Source organism: Stenella coeruleoalba (genome assembly GCF_951394435.1).
Source record: "Stenella coeruleoalba genome assembly, chromosome: 20".
Classification (NCBI taxonomy): domain Eukaryota; kingdom Metazoa; phylum Chordata; class Mammalia; order Artiodactyla; family Delphinidae; genus Stenella; species Stenella coeruleoalba.
The window spans coordinates 58,915,501-58,933,306 of NC_137166.1; positions in this window are offsets into that span (position 1 = coordinate 58,915,501).

The window sequence follows — 17,806 nt, forward strand, 5'->3', positions numbered from 1 at the left end:
TTTCTCTCTTTTTTTTCTTGTTCTTTTTTTAATTTTTATTTTTTTATCAGAGCAAATTTGATTAAAATGTTTTGTTTGTTCTAGGTGTGTAAGATGTGGTTCTTTTACACATATACATGTATCTATACTTCTTCAGATCGTTTTCTCATGTAGCTTGTGACACAATGTTGAGTAGTCTTCTCTTGGTATTCCGTAGGTCTTTGGTGATTATATATTTCACATGTGTTTCTATATCTATGTTAACCCCAATATCCTAATGTATCCAGTCCTCACACCTTTCGATTTGGTGAACCATAAGTTTGTTTAATGAATCTGTGATTGCCTTTCTCTGTGGAAATATCTTCATTGGTATCAATTTTTAGCTAACACCTATAAGTGATATTATAGGATATGTGTCTTTTGCTGTCTGACTTAGTACAATTTGCCTGATTACCTCTAGAATCATCTACGGTGCTGCAAATGGCATTGTTTCATTTTTTTCCCTAGATAATATTCCATCTGTACATGTACCAGTTCTTCTTTGTCCACTCACCTGTTGATGGACTTTTTGGTTGCCTCCATGTCTTGGCTATTGTAATACTGCTGCACTGCACATTTGCCTGCCTGTGTCTTTACAATTCTGTCTTCTTATGTTATAGGCCCAGGAGTGGGCATCCTATATCATATGGTATCTCGGGGTTTACCGTTTAAATGCACCACGATTCTGTGCTCATTATTGGCTCTTTCCAGGTTACATCCCACTTAAAGTTGAGGGGTATGCATTTCTCCACAACACCTTCAGCATTTATTTATTTATTTATTTTTAATATCTTTATTGAAGTATAATTGCTTTACAATGGTGTGCTAGCTTGTGCTTTACAACAAAATGAATCAGTTATACATATACATATGTTCCCATATCACTTCCCTCTTGCGTCTCCCTCCCTCCCACCCTCCCTCCCCTCCAGGCGGTCACAAAGCACCGAGCTGATCTCCCTGTGCCATGCTGCTGCTTCCCACTAGCTATCTACCTTACGTTTGGTAGTGTATACATGTCCATGCCTCTCTCTCCCTTTGTCACAGCTTACCCTTCCCCCTCCCCATATCCTCAAGTCCATTCTCTAGTAGGTCTCTGTCTTTATTCCTGTTTTACCCCTAGGTTCTTCATGACATTTTTTTCCCTTAAATTCCAGGTATATGTGTTAGCATACGGTATTTGTCTCTCTCTTTCTGACTTACTTCACTGTGTATGACAGACTCTAGGTCTATCCACCTCATTACAAATAGCTCAATTTCGTTTCTTTTTATGGCTTCAGCATTTATTGTTTGTAGTTTTCTTGCTGATGGATATTCTGACTGGTGTGAGCTGATACCTCTTTGCGGTTGAATTTGCATATGACTCATAATCCTTTGAAATTGAGCTTTAAGTCATGTCCTTTTTATTTTTCAAACTGTGATTACAGCTTAGCTCTTCAAAGTGTTTTCTAAAGTATGTGTTACATTTTGAAATTTATTGGCCATTACCTCCCTCAAAACATTTTGAGGGCAGGTTTCATTTACAGCCCTGCAGTACTTGTTCACATGAAGTGACCATTAGCACAGGCTTTAAAGCTGCTTTTGCAGGTAACGGCCAGATTGCGGCAGCCTTTCTTTGTTCCCCATGCTGGTACTAGGGAAACAGAGCTTCCGGCCGGTGGTCTTCCTCGGTTATAAATTAGAGTGGAATGTGCCCGGATAAACCCCCAAAGACTGATGTCTCCTTACTTTTGTTTGTTTTTTTAATTTAATTTATATTTTTATCGGAGTAATATTCCATTTTGTATATGGACCACTTCTTGGTGCATTGCTCTGTTGAGGGACATTTTCGTTGCTTCCAAGTGTTGGCTATATTAAATATTGCTGGAGTGCAAGATTGCCAGCTTGTGACTTTTTGATTCTCATTTTCTCAGGTGATAGTCCCAGCAGTGGGTATGACTGATTGACTAGTAGCTCAATGTTTACCTTTTCAAAGCACCTCCATTGTGTTTTCATTAGTGGCTCTTACCATGTCTCCCTTAGAGCCGAGGGTACGAACTTCTCCACAATCCCTTCAGCATTTATAGTTTGCAGCATTTTTGCTAATGGCCAATCTGACTGCTGTGACCTGATAGGTTTTTGTAATTTGGGTTTGCATGACTTTAAAAATTCCTAAAATTCATCATTTTCCACGCCTTTTTCCTTTCTGTTAAAAATCAAGTGTGAGGGCTTCCCTGGTGGCGCAGTGGTTGAGAATCTGCCTGTCAATGCAGGGGACACGGGTTCGAGCCCTGGTCTGGGAAGATCTCACATACCGTGGAGCAACTAGCCCCGTGAGCCATAATTACTGAGCCTGCGCGTCTGGAGCCTGTGCTCCGCAACAAGAGAGGCCGCGATAGTGAGAGGCCCGCGCACCGCGATGAGGAGTGGCCCCCACTTGCTGCAACTGGAGAAAGCCTCGCACAGAAACGAAGAGCCAACAAAGCCATAAATAAATAAATAAATAAAATTAAAAAAAAATCAAGTGTGAGTACAATCTATCTCTTGAAGCTGTCTTCTTGGAAGATTGCCCTCTTTTGAATTTTTGGTGGATATTCGACCCCAGGATTTTTTTGGAGGGCAGATGTCATTACAGAACTGCAAGTTTGGTGAATATTTAGTGACCATTAGCACTGGGTTTAAAGCTGCTGTTGTGGGAAACGGCCACAAGGAGGCAGCATTTGTCCTTTCCCAAATCTGGGTACTAGGGCAGCAGAGCCTTTCTGGAAGTCGTGGTCCTAGGTTTTAAGTTAGAATGGAATGTGCCAGGAGGAACGCCCATAAGTTTATGTCTCATTACATCTTGGTTTTTAAAATTTATTTAATCGGGGTAATGATTAGATATTGTTTGTCCAGATGTACACAATCTGGTTCATTTGTACAATATATATGTCTATTCATGTTCAGATCCTCTTCCCATGTAAAATATTACAGTGTTCCGTAGACCTCCCTTGCTATATGGTCCGTCTTTTTGATATATGTTTATTATATGTATTTGTATACGTATGGTAACGTTAATCTTAATTTATCCATTCTGCCCACCTTTCCTTTTAGATAAGCATACTTAATTTCTAAGTCTGTGAGTGTCTTTCTCTGTGGAAATATGTTCATTTGTGTTAGTTATTAGATAACGCCTATAAGTGATATCATAGGATATAGGTCTTTTGCTTTCTGACTTACCTCATATTCTGTGATTATCTCCAAGCTCATCTATGGCACCTCAAATAGCAGTGTTTCATTGTTTTCCATGGCTAATATTCTATTGTGAACGTGGACCACTTCTTCTTCATCCATACATCTGTTGATGGACATTTTGGTGGCCTCACTGTCTTGGCTATTGTGAATAAGGCTGCAGTGCAGCTTTTGCAGCCCGCGTCTTCTCGATTCTGGTCTTCTCAGGTGAGAGGCCCAGTGGTGTGACTGCTGCATCGAATGGTACCTCAACTTTTACTTTTAATCGTAGCTCCTTTCTGTTCTCATTATTGGCTCTTACCACGTTACATCTCACCAGCAGCTAGAGGGTACACAGTTCTCTAAAACCTCTTCAGAATTTATTGTTTGTAGACCTTTTGCTGATGCTCAGTCGACTGGTGTGAGTTGAAACCTTTTTGTACATTAGATTTGCATGAGTCTAATAATTCCTGAGGTTGAGCTTTCACCCATTTTCCTTTTTTTAAACAAGAGAGTGAGTCAAACTTACCTCTTCATACTATCGTCTTGAAAAATTTGCCAGTTTTGAATTTTATTGTCCATTCCCTACCTCAGCACAGTTGTTTAGGGCAGGTGTCCTTTGCAGCCCTGAGTCCTTGTGAATGTTAAGAGAACATTAGCTGTGGGCTTAACGCCGCTCTTGCGGAAAACGGCCACAAGGCAGCAGAATTTCTACATTTCCAACTCTGGGTTTTTGGGCAGCAGAGCCTTCCTGGAAATCGTGTTAGTAGGCTGCAAATTAGAGTGGAATGTGCCAGAGCACATCCCCAAGAGCTTATATCTCCTTACTTCTTGTTTGTTTTATAAATCTAATTTTTATTAATTATCAGAGCAAACTTGATAAAAATATTTTGTTTCTCCTAGGTGTACAGAATCTGGTTCATTATATCAATGTATCTGTCATTTATCTTTGCATTCTTTACCGTGTAGGTTATTACAGAGTGTTGCCTAGACCTCTCTTGGTATTCCATAGGTATTTTGTGATTATATATTTCATATGTATTAGTACATGTCTGTTAACCCTCATATCCTAATTCACACATTCCTTACACTTTTCCATTGGTTAAACATAATTTTTTTTTCTTAATCCATGCTTTTCCTTCTCTTGGAAATAAGTTCATGAGTATCAACTTTTAGGTAACACCTAGAAGTGATGTCATAGGATATCTGTCTTTCACTTTCTTTCTTTAATTTGAGTGATTATCTCTAGGTCCTTATATGGTGGTGCAAATGGCACTGTTTCATTGTTTTCCATGGCTTATATTCCATTGTTTACATGGACCACTTCCTCTTTGTGCATTTTTCTGTTGATGGACATTTTGGTTTCTTCCAAGTCTTGGCTATGTTAAATATTCCTGCAGTGCAGGATTGCCAGCCTGTGTCTTTTCCATTCTGCTCTGCTCAGGTGATAGGCATATCAAAGGACCTACCAGATCACATGGTAGCTCAATTTTTACCCTTAAACGCACCTCCATTATGTTCTCACTACTGGCTGTTACCAGTTTACATCCCCCCCAGCAGCTGGAGGGTACACAGTTCTCTGAAACCCCTTCAGCATTTATTCTTTGTAGACTTTTTGCTGAAGAACATTCTGACGGCTGTGAGGTGAACATTTCTGTAATTGGATTTGCATGGCTTTATTCATTGCTGATGTTGCGCATTTTTCAATTCCCTTTTATTTTAAAGAGAAAAAAAAGAAAAGACAAAATGTGCGTAAAATATGCCTCTTGACATTGTCTTCTTGAAATGTTGACGTCTTTTGAATTTTCTGGTCGATTACGACCCCAGGACATTTTTGAGGCCCGGTGTCCTTTACAGTGCTGCACATATTTTGAATATTAAGTGACCATTACCTCTTGGTTTAAAGCTGCTGTTGTGTGAAACAGCCACAAGGCGGCAGCATTTCTCCTTTACCAAATCTGGTTACCAGGGCAACAGAGCCTTAATGGAAGTCCTGTTCTAGGTTGAAAATTAGAATGGGATGTGCCAGGAAAAATTCCTTTCAGTTTATGTCTCATTATTTCTTGTTCATATTTTTAATTTAATTTTTATTTTTTATCGCAGCAAATTTGATTACAATGTTTTTTTTTTTTTTTGTTCTAGGTGTGCAAGATGTGGTTCTTTCACACACATACATATATCTATTCTTCTTCGGAACCTTTTCCCAGGTAGGTTATGACACAATGTTGAGTAGTCTTCTCTTGGTATTCCGTAGGTCTTTGGTGATTATATATTTCACATGTGTTTCTATATCTATGTTAACCCCAATATCGTAATGTATCCAATCCTCACACCTTTCGATTTGGGGAACCATAAGTTTGTTCAATGAATCTGTGATTGCCTTTCTCTGTGGAAATATCTTCATTGTTATCAATTTTCAGGTAACACCTATAAGTGATATACGTTAGGTGTCTTTCGCTTTCTCACTTACTACAAGTTGCATGGTTACCTCTAGACTCATCTATGGTGCTGCAAATGGCATTGTTTCACTTTTTTCCCGAGCTAATATTCCATCTCTACATGTAACAGTTCCTCTTTGTCCACTCATCTGTTGATGGACTTTTGGTTGCTTCCATGTCTTGGCTATTGTAATACTGCTGCAGTGCAGATTTGCCTGCCTGTGTCTTTCCAATTCTGTCTTCTTATGTTATAGGCCCAGGAGTGGGCCTGCTGGATCATATAATAGCTCAATATTTACCTTTTAAAGGCACCTCCACCCTGTTCCCATTAGTGACTCTTACCAGGTTACGTCCCACTTCAAATTAAGGGTATGCATTTCTCCACAACCTCTTCAGCATTGATCGTTTGTAGTTTCTTTCCTGATGGTTATTCTGAATGGTGTGAGCTGATACCTCTGTGTGGTTGGATTTGCATGTGTCTCATAATCCTTTGAAACTGAGCTTTCAGGCATGTCCTTTTATTTTTCAAACGGTTATTACAGCTTAGTTCTTCAAATGGTTTTCTTGAAATATGTGCCACATTTTGAAATACTTTGGCCTTTACCTCCCGCAAGACATGATGAAGGCAGGTTTCCTTTACAGCCCTGCAGGACTTGTTCATATGAAGTGACAATTAGCATAGGTTTTAAAGCTGTTTTTTCAGGTAATGGCCAGAGGGTGGAGCATTTCATAATTCTATGAAACGTAACTGAACACACAATATATATTTTTTCTTTTAAATTTCCATTGTTACTTTTTTAAAGTACAATTATAATTGAAGTTCTTTGTAACAAGTGAAATTTAAAAAATTAAAGGAAAAGATAATATTTTACCACTTGCCATCCTTTCCCATTTACTGAAACGACCAGCATAATGTGTAGATTTCTCATTTTATCCAGGTGTTCTATACATCTGGAATATCATGCTTCTCACTGTAGAAAAACAGATTTAGCTCTCACACTTTTTATAGGCTACATAACAGTCCATAGAACAGAAGTACCAACTATTTCAGACTTAGCTTTTTGAGGGACACTCAGGTTACTTTCTGTTTTATTTTGTTGTTCTTTTTTTTGGGGGGGGTAGGAGTTTATTATTTATTTATTTATTTTTGTTGTGTTGGGTCTGAGTTTCCGTGTGAGGGCTTTCTCTAGTTGTGGCAAGTGGGGGGCCACTCTTGATCTCGGTGCGCGGGCCTCTCACTATTGCGGCCTCTCTTGTTGCAGAGCACAGGCTCCAGATGCGAGGGCTCACTGGTTGTGGCTTATGGGCCTAGTTGCTCCATGGCATGTGGGATCCTCCCAGACCAGGGCTCGAACCTGTGTCCCCTGCATTAGCAGGCAGATTCTAACCACCGCACCACCAGCGAAGCCCTCTATTTTGTTGTTCTGCTAGTTTGTTTTAACCCAAGAAAATATTTTTTTAAATACAAAAAAACAAAATTAAGCTAGGGGTAAGGATTAGGGTTTAGGGTAAGATTTAGGGTTAGGGTACGGGTTAGGATTATTGTATGGCTTAGAGTATGGTTTAGGGTTATGTTTATGGTACGGGTTAGTGTTAGGGTACAGTTTAGGGTATGGCTATGGTTTAGTGTTAGGGTACGGGTTAAGGTATGGGTTAGTGTTAGGGTATGGGTTAGGATTCAGGTACGGTTTACGTTCAGGGTTATGGTTAGGTTTAGTGTATGGGTTAGTGTTAGGTACGGGTTAGGGTTAGGTTTAGTGTTAAGGAAGGGGTACAGTTTAGGGTACAGGATAGGGAACAACAAAGGGTTAGGGTTAGGGTACGTGTTAGGGTACAGTTTAGTGTTAGTGTACGGGTTAGGATTAGGGTACGGTTTAGGGTAAGGTTTAGGGTTAGGGTTAGGGGACGGGTATGGTTTGGGGTACAGTTTAGGGTATGACCACGGGTTAGGAATAGGGTAAGTGTTAGGGTACGGTTTAGTGTTAGTGTACAGGTTAGGATTATGGTACGGGATAGTGTAAGGGTTAGGGTTAGGGAATGGGTACAGATTAGGTTGCAGGTTAGGGTATGACAACGGGTTAAGTTTAGGGTACGTGTTAGTGTATGGGTTAGGATTAAGGTACGGGTTAGGTTATGGGTTAGTGTTAGGGGATGGGTTAGGATTAGGATACGGGTTATGGTACGGTTTAGGGAAAGGGTTAGGATACGGGGTAGGGTTAGGATAAAGTTTAGTGTATGGCTATGTGTTACTGTTAGGGTACATGTTAGCGTACGGGTTAGTGTTCGTGTACAGCTTAGGGTAAGGGTTAGGGTTAGGGAACGGGTACGGTCTCAGGTACAGGTTAGGGTATGGTAGTGGGATAGGGTTAGGGTACGTGTTAGGATGAGACTTCTTTGTAGTGCAGATTTGAATTTCCCACTTGCTTGGTGGGCCAAAAAGTGTGTATGCATTTTATCCTGAATATACTCAGGAAAAAACGTATACGCCCTTTTTGGCCAAGTGCATCGCTGCCAAACGATGTGCCAAACAGGAGGTTACAAGCACTGACTCTCCAAGTGGGGAGATTGTTAGTAAAGCGTCTGGAATGGCGAACCCGAGTACCAGAGGACGAATAATGAGATGCGTTTTAGAAACCTTGCCCGATCACACTGTGGACCATCCTCTGGGTTTCCCACGCATGTTTTAGGTGTAGGAAGAATCCCTTAAACCTGGAGAGTTGGGACCCATGGAATGGGTAGCACGCAGTACTACTTCAAAGGGTCTGCATTTGCTCACTGAACCTCACCAATCCTCACAGCCCCAAGTGTCCAGCCTTATGCCTCACTCAGCTGTGGGTGTAGATGTGGTAAATCCAGGTTTCATCACAAGCCTGAACGAGTTATTTAAGAATTTCTCTCTCTTTCACTGTCTTTGTGTTTTGATTTTGAAATTTATTTTTATAATGGGGTTTAGCTGATTTGCACTGCTGTGTTTATGCCGCTCGATGCACACTTGATTCTCTTACGGAGACATATAAATACATAGGTTTTAAGATTCTTACTACTCAGATATATTCCTCTGCGGTGAATAGGGGGTGTTGAGTCCACTTCGTTGAACAAGGAGTATATCTTGTCTATTACTGGCTTATGGAACGGTATCTGTGCTCATTTCAATCTCTGGATTTATGCAGCACCCCAACTCACCTTTCCCCTTAAGCAAGCATAAGTTGGTTTTCTAAATGTGAGACTCTGTTCTGTTTTGTAATTCAGTTCATGTGTAGCCAAGTTTACATTCCCTCTATAAGTGTTATCTTATGACTAGTTTCTTTTTCTGTGTGACTTATTTCACTCAGAATCATCGAACCTAAATCCACTCATTATGCTGCTATGGGCCTGATGACATTGATTTCATTGCGGAGTGATATTCCATCGTATGTAAGTACCACAACTTCTTTATCCATTTTTCTCTTTCTGGGATATTTAAGTTGTTCCGTTGTCGAGGTTCTTGTAAACACAGCAGCCCTAAACTTTGGGGTGGCTGTGTCTTTTTGATTTTAATTTCCCTAAGCTATAGGACCATAAGTGGAAGTGCCCGAGTCTCTGTAGCTTTGTTTTTTAGATGTTTCAGGAAACACCATACACTTCTCCAGAGTGGCTGTTGGCCATTTACATCCCGCCCATCAGCATAACAAGGCTCCCAGTTCTCCATGGCCTGTCCTGCCTTTCTGGATTTTACACTTTTTTCAGATGGCCCATTTGACCGGTGGGAAGTGAGACTTCATTGTAGTGCGGATTTCCATTGCACGCTTCCTTGGTTGGCAAAAATGGCCGTATGCGTTTTTTCCTGGATATATTCAGGAAAAAACGCATATGCATTTTTTGGCCAAGTGCATCATTGTCGAAGTTCTGCCGCTTTTCATATGCTTTAAATGCAATTCCAATCTACCTCCTGAAATCTGTTTCCTGCAATTGTGCCTTGCTTTCAAGTCCTCTTCGCAGCCTTACCTCAATATATTTTTGGACGATAGCTGTCCTTTATAACTCTGGAAGTTTGTGAATTGCAGTGACCCTGAGCTCCTTTTTCCAACTCGCTTTTTTGTGAGCTGGACGCAAAACGGCAGGATTGCTTCAGGTCCTAATCTGGTTCCAGCGTGGCACGCTGAGCCTTTGGTTAATTCTTCTTCTTGGTGGGAAATTAGAGTGAAATGTGCCCATCCAAACAACTACAGCTAGTCTCTCATTGGTTCTCCCTATTCCCGTTCATCCTCCGCAGAAATTGCAGAGTGTGCCAAACAGGAGGTTACAAGCACTGACTCTCCAAGTGGGGAGATTGTTACTAAAGCGTCTGGAATGGCGAACCCGAGTACCAGAGGACGAATAATGAGATGCGTTTTAGAAACCTTGCCCGATCACACTGTGGACCATCCTCTGGGTTTCCCACGCATGTTTTAGGTGTAGGAAGAATCCCTTAAACCTGGAGAGTTGGGACCCATGGAATGGGTAGCACGCAGTACTACTTCAAAGGGTCTGCATTTGCTCACCGAATCTCACCAATTCTCTCAGCCCCAAGTGTCCAGCCTTATGTCTCACCCAGCTGTGGGTGTAGATGTGGTAAATCCAGGTTTCATCACAAGCCTGAACGAATTATTTAAGAATTTCTCTCTCTTTCACTGTCTTTCTGTTTTGTTTTTGAAGTTTATTTTTATAATGGGGTTGAGCTAATTTCACTGCTGTGTTTATGCGTCTGTACACACACTTGATTCTCTTACGGAGACATATAAATACATAGATTTTAAGATTCTTATTGTCAGATATATTCCTCTGCGGTGAATAGGGGGTGTTGAGTCCACTTCGCTGAGCAAGGAGTAGGTCTTGTCTATTACATATTTGGCTTATGGAACGGTATCTGTGCTCATTTCAATCTCTGGATTTATGCAGCACCCCAACTCACCTTTCCCCTTAAGCAAACATGTTTGTTTTCTAAATGTGAGACTCTGTTCTGTTTTGTAATTCAGTTCATGTGTAGCCAAGTTTACATTCCCTCTATAAGTGATATCTTATGATAAGTTTCTTTATCTGTGTGACTTATTTCCTTAGAATCATCGTACCTAAATCCACTCATTATGCTCCTATGGGCCTGATGATATTGATTTCATTGCTGAGTGATATTCCATTGTACATAAGTACCACAACTTCTTTATCCCTTTTCCTCTTTCTGGGATATTTAAATTGTACCGTAGTCGAGGTTCTTGTAAACACAGCAGCCCTAAACTTTGGGGTGGCTGTGTCTTGTTGATTTTAATTTTCCTAAGCTATAGGACCATAAGTGGAAGCAACCTAGGCTCTGTAGCTTTGTTTTTTAGAGGTTTCAGGAAACACCATACACTTCTCCAGAGTGGCTGTTGGCAATTTACATCCCGCCCATCAGCATAACAAGGCTCCCAGTTCTCCATGGCCTGTCCTGCCTTTCTGGTTTTTACACTTTTTTCAGATGGCCCTTTTGACCGGTGGGAAGTGAGACTTCATTGTAGTGCAGATCTCCGTTGCAGGCTTGCTTATTTGGACAAAAAGAGCGTATGCGTTTTTTCCTGCATGTATTCAGGAAAAAAACGCATACGCCCTTTTTGGCCAAGTGCATCATTGTCAAAGTTCTGCCGCTTTTCATATGCTTTAAATGCAGTTTCCATCTACCTCCTGAAATATATTTCCTGCAATTGTGCCATGCTTTCAAGTCCTCTTCGCAGCCTTACCTCAATATATTTTTGGACGATAGCTGTCATTTATAACTCTGCAGGTTTATGAATTACAGTGGCCCTGAGGTCCTTTCTTCAACTCGCTTTCTTGTGCGCTGGCCGCAGAACTGCAGGATTGCTTCAGGCCCTAATCTTGTTTCATCACGGCATGCTGAGCCTTTTGTTAATTCCTCTTCCTGGTGGGAAATTATAGTGAAATGTGACCGTCCAAACACCTACAGCTAGTCTCTCATTGGTTCTCCCTATTCCCGTTCAACCTCCGCAGAAATTGCTAACTGTGCCAAACAGGAGTTTTAAGGCACTGACTCTCCACGTGGGGAGATGTTTAGTAAAGCGTCTGGAATGGCGAACCCGTGTACCAGGGGACAAAAAATGAGATGGGTTTTAGAAACGTTGCCCGATCACATGGTGTACAATCCTCTGGGTTTCCCATGCATGTTTTAGCTGTAGGAAGAATCCCTTAAACCAGGAGAGTTGGGACCCAGGGAATGGGTAGCATACAGTATTACTTCAAAGGGTCTGCATTTGCTCACCGAACCTCACCAATCCTCTCAGCCCCAAATGTCCTGCCTTATGTCTCACCCAGCTGTGGGTGTAGATGTGGTAAATCCAAGTTTCATCACAAGCCCTGAACGAATTATTTAAGAACTTTCTCTCCTTCACTGTCTTTGTTTTTGAAATTTATTTTAATAATGGGTTTAGTTGATTTTTCACGGCTGTGTATACTGCTCTACACACACTTGATTCTCTTACAGAGACATATAGATACATATGTTTTAATATTCTTATTGTCAGATATATTCCTCTGCGGTGAATAGGTGGTGTTGAGTCTAATTCGTTGAGCAAGGAGTATATCTTGTCTATTATATATTTGGCTTATGGAATAGTATCTGTGCTCATTTCAATCTCTGGTTTTACGCAGCACCCCAACTCACCATTCCCCTTAAGAAAGCATAAGTTTGTTTTCTAAATGTGAGACTCTGTTCTGTTTTGTAATTCAGTTCATGTGTAGCCAAGTTTACATTCCCTCTATAAGTGATATCGTATGATAAGTTTCTTTTTCTGTGAGACTTATTTCCTTTGAATCATCGTACCTAAATCCATTCATTATGCTTGTACGGGCCTGACGACATTGATTTCATTGTTGAGTGATATTCCATTGTACGTAAGTACGAAAACTTCTTTATCCATTTCTCTCTTTCAAGGATATTTAATTTGTACCGTAGTCGAGGCTCTTGTAAACAGAGCAGCCCTAAACTTTGCGGTGGTTGTTTCTTGTTATTTTAATTTTCCTGAGCTATAGTGCTATAAGTGGGTTTAGGGTTAGGGTTAAGGTTAGCATTAGGGAACGGGTATGGTTTAGGATGCGACAATGGTTTAGGGTGAGCGAAATTGTTAGGGTACAGGTCAGTGTTAGTGTACCGTTTAGGATAAGGGTAAGTGTTAGGGTAATGCTTCGGGTTAGGGTTACGGTTAGGGAACAGGGACGGTTTAGGGTACAGGTTAGGGTACGACAACGGTTTAGGGATAGCGTACATGTAAGGGTAAGATTTAGTGTTAGCGTACGGGTAAGGATTAGGGGACGGGTGAGGGTAAGGCTTCAGGTAAGGGTTAGAATTAGGGTTAGGGTTAGGGGAGAGGGACAGTTTAGGGTACAGGTTAGGGTGCGACAATGGTTTAGGATGAACGTACGTGTTAGGATACGGATTAGTGTTAGCGTATCGGCTAGGATTAGGTGACGGGTTACAGTAAGGCTTCGGATAAGGGTTAGGGTTAAGGTTAAGGGACGGGGATGGTATAGGGTACAGGTTAGGGTACGACAAAGGTTTAGGGTGAGCATACGTGTGAGGGCACGGGTTAGTGTTAGCGTACAGGTTAGGATTAGGAGAGGGGTTAGGGTAAGGCTTCGGGTAAGGGTTAGGGTTAGGGTTAGGGGACGATTTAGGGTACAGGTTAGGGTACGACAATGGTATAGTGTGAGCGTAAGTGTGAGGGCACGGGTTAGTGTCAGCGTACGGGTTAGGATTAGGGGACGGGTTAGGGTAAGGCTTCAGGTAAGGGATAGGGTTAGGGTTAGGGTTAGGGGACAGGGACGGTTTAGGGTCCAGGTGAGGATACGGCAACGCTTTAGGGGGAGCGTGCGTGTGAGGGCGCGGGTTAGTGTTAGCGTACGGGTTAGGATTAGGGGACGGGTGAGGGTCAGGCTTCGGGGAAGGGTTAGGGTTAGGGTTCGGGCTAGGGTTAGGGTTAGGGGACGGGGACGGTTTAGGGTCCAGGTGAGGGTACGGCAACGCTTTAGGGGGAGCGTGCATGTGAGGGCGCGGGTTAGTGTTAGCGTACGGGTTAGGATTAGGGGACGGGTGAGGGTCAGGCTTCGGGGAAGGGTTAGGGTTAAGGTTCGGGCTAGGGTTAGGGTTAGGGGACGGGGACGGTTTAGGGTCCAGGTGAGGGTACGGCAACGCTTTAGGGGGAGCGTGCGTGTGAGGGCGTGGGTTAGTGTTAACGTACGGGTTAGGATTAGGGGACGGGTGAGGGTCAGGCTTCGGGGAAGGGTTAGGGTTAGGGTTCGGGCTAGGGTTAGGGGACGGGGACGGGGACGGGGACGGTTTAGGGTCCAGGTGAGGGTACGGCAACGCTTTAGGGGGAGCGTGCGTGTGAGGGCGCGGGTTAGTGTTAGCGTACGGGTTAGGATTAGGGGACGGGTGAGGGTCAGGCTTCGGGGAAGGGTTAGGGTTAGGGTTCGGGCTAGGGTTAGGGTTAGGGGACGGGGACGGATTAGGGTCCAGGTGAGGGTACGGCAACGCTTTAGGGGGAGCGTGCGTGTGAGGGCGCGGGTTAGTGTTAGCGTACGGGTTAGGATTAGGGGACGGGTGAGGGTCAGGCTTCGGGGAAGGGTTAGGGTTCGGGTTCGGGCTAGGGTTAGGGTTAGGGGACGGGGACGGTTTAGGGTCCAGGTGAGGGTACGGCAACGCTTTAGGGGGAGCGTGCATGTGAGGGCGCGGGTTAGTGTTAGCGTATGGGTTAGGATTAGGGGACGGGTGAGGGTCAGGCTTCGGGGAAGTGTTAGGGTTCGGGCTAGGGTTAGGGTTAGGGGACGGGGACGGTTTAGGGTCCAGGTGAGGGTACGGCAATGCTTTAGGGGGAGCGTGCGTGTGAGGGCGCGGGTTAGTGTTAGCGTACGGGTTAGGATTAGGGGACGGGTGAGGGTCAGGCTTCGGGGAAGGGTTAGGGTTAGGGTTCGGGCTAGGGTTAGGGTTAGGGGACGGGGACGGTTTAGAGTCCAGGTGAGGGTACGGCAACGCTTTAGGGGGAGCGTGCGTGTGAGGGCGCGGGTTAGTGTTAGCGTACGGGTTAGGATTAGGGGACGGGTGAGGGTCAGGCTTCGGGGAAGGGTTAGGGTTAGGGTTCGGGCTAGGGTTAGGGTTAAGGGACGGGGACGGTTTAGGGTCCAGGTGAGGGTACGGCAACGCTTTAGGGGGAGCGTGCGTGTGAGGGCGCGTGTTAGTGTTAGCGTACGGGTTAGGATTAGGGGACGGGTGAGGGTCAGGCTTCGGGGAAGGGTTAGGGTTAGGGTTCGGGCTAGGGTTAGGGTTAGGGGACGGGGACGTTTTAGGGTCCAGGTGAGGGTACGGCAACGCTTTAGGGGGAGCGTGCGTGTGAGAGCGCGGGATAGTGTTAGCGTACGGGTTAGGATTAGGGAACGGGTGAGGGTCAGGCTTCGGGGAAGGGTTAGGGTTAGGGTTCGGGCTAGGGTTAGGGTTAGGGGACGGGGATGGTTTAGGGTCCAGGTGAAGGTACGGCAACCTTTTAGGGGGAGCGTGCGTGTGAGGGCGCGGGTTAGTGTTAGCGTACGGGTTAGGATTAGGGGACGGGTGAGGGTCAGGCTTCGGGGAAGGGTTAGGGTTAGGGTTCGGGCTAGGGTTAGGGTTAGGGGACGGGGACGGTTTAGGGTCCATGTGAGGGTATGGCAACGCTTTAGGGGGAGTGTGCGTGTGAGGGCGCGGGTTAGTGTTAGCGTACGGGTTAGGATTAGGGGACGGGTGAGGGTCAGGCTTCGGGGAAGGGTTAGGATTAGGGTTCGGGCTAGGGTTAGGGTTAGGGGACGGGGACGGTTTAGGGTCCAGGTGAGGGTACGGCAACGCTTTAGGGGGAGCGTGCGTGTGAGGGCGCGGGTTAGTGTTAGCGTACGGGTTAGGATTAGGGGACGGGTGAGGGTCAGGCTTCGGGGAAGGGTTAGGGTTAGGGTTCGGGCTAGGGTTAGGGTTAGGGGACGGGGACGGATTAGGGTCCAGGTGAGGGTACGGCAACGCTTTAGGGGGAGCATGCGTGTGAGAGCGCAGGTTAGTGTTAGCGTATGGGTTAGGATTAGGGGACGGGTGAGGGTCAGGCTTCGGGGAAGGGTTAGGGTTAGGGTTCGGGCTAGGGTTAGGGTTAGGGGACGGGGACGGTTTAGAGTCCAGGTGAGGGTACAGCAACGCTTTAGGGGGAGCGTGCGTGTGAGGGCGCGGGTTAGTGTTAGCGTACGGGTTAGGATTAGGGGACGGGTGAGGGTCAGGCTTCGGGGAAGGGTTAGGGTTAGGGTTCGGGCTAGGGTTAGGGTTAAGGGACGGGGACGGTTTAGGGTCCAGGTGAGGGTACGGCAACGCTTTAGGGGGAGCGTGCGTGTGAGGGCGCGTGTTAGTGTTAGCGTACGGCTTAGGATTAGGGGACGGGTGAGGGTCAGGCTTCGGGGAAGGGTTAGGGTTAGGGTTCGGGCTAGGGTTACGTTAGGGGACGGGGACGTTTTAGGGTCCAGGTGAGGGTACGGCAACGCTTTAGGGGGAGCGTGCGTGTGAGAGCGCGGGTTAGTGTTAGCGTACGGGTTAGGATTAGGGAACGGGTGAGGGTCAGGCTTCGGGGAAGGGTTAGGGTTAGGGTTCGGGCTAGGGTTAGGGTTAGGGGACGGGGACGGTTTAGGGTCCAGGTGAGGGTACGGCAACCTTTTAGGGGGAGCGTGCGTGTGAGGGCGCGGGTTAGTGTTAGCGTACGGGTTAGGATTAGGGGACGGGTGAGGGTCAGGCTTCGGGGAAGGGTTAGGGATAGGGTTCGGGCTAGGGTTAGGGTTAGGGGACGGGGACGGTTTAGGGTCCAGGTGAGGGTACGGCAACGCTTTAGGGGGAGTGTGCGTGTGAGGGCGCGGGTTAGTGTTAGCGTACGGGTTAGGATTAGGGGACGGGTGAGGGTCAGGCTTCGGGGAAGGGTTAGGATTAGGTTTCGGGCTAGGGTTAGGGTTAGGGGACGGGGACGGTTTAGGGTCCAGGTGAGGGTACGGCAACGCTTTAGGGGGAGCGTGCGTGTGAGGGCGCGGGTTAGTGTTAGCGTACGGGTTAGGATTAGGGGACGGGTGAGGGTCAGGCTTCGGGGAAGGGTTAGGGTTAGGGTTCGGGCTAGGGTTAGGGTTAGGGGACGGGGACGGCTTAGGGTCTAGGTGAGGGTCCGGCAACGCTTTAGGGGGAGCATGCGTGTGAGGCCGCGGGTTAGTGTTAGCGTACGGGTTAGGATTAGGGGACGGGTGAGGGTCATGCTTCGGGGAAGGGTTAGGGTTAGGGTTCGGGCTAGGGTTGGGGTTAGGGGACGGGGACGGTTTAGGGTCCAGGTGAGGGTACGGCAACGCTTTAGGGGGAGCGTGCGTGTGAGGCCGCGGGGTAGTGTTTGCGTACGGGTTAGGATTAGGGGACGTGTGAGGGTCAGGCTTCGGGGAAGGGTTAGTGTTAGGGTTTGGGCTAGGGTTAGGGTTAGGGGACGGGGACGGTTTAGGGTCCAGGTGAGGGTACGGCAATGCTTTAGGGGGAGCGTGTGTGTGAGGGCGCGGGTTAGTGTTAGCGTACGGGTTAGGATTAGGGGACGGGTGAGGGTCAGGCTTCGGGGAAGGGTTAGGGTTAGGGTTCGGGCTAGGGTTAGGGTTAGGGGACGGAGACGGTTTAGGGTCCAGGTGAGGGTACGGCAACGCTTTAGGGGGAGCGTGCGTGTGAGGGCGCGGGTTAGTGTTAGCGTACGGGTTAGGATTAGGGGACGGGTGAGGGTCAGGCTTCGGGGAAGGGTTAGGGTTAGGGTTCGGGCTAGGGTTAGGGTTAGGTTTAGGGGACGGGGACAGTTTAGGGTCCAGGTGAGGGTACGGCAACGCTTTAGGGGGAGCGTGCATGTGAGGGCGCGGGTTAGTGTTAGCGTATGGGTTAGGATTAGGGGACGGGTGAGGGTCAGGCTTCGGGGAAGTGTTAGGGTTCGGGCTAGGGTTAGGGTTAGGGGACGGGGACGGTTTAGGGTCCAGGTGAGGGTACGGCAATGCTTTAGGGGGAGCGTGCGTGTGAGGGCGCGGGTTAGTGTTAGCGTACGGGTTAGGATTAGGGGACGGGTGAGGGTCAGGCTTCGGGGAAGTGTTAGGGTTAGGGTTCG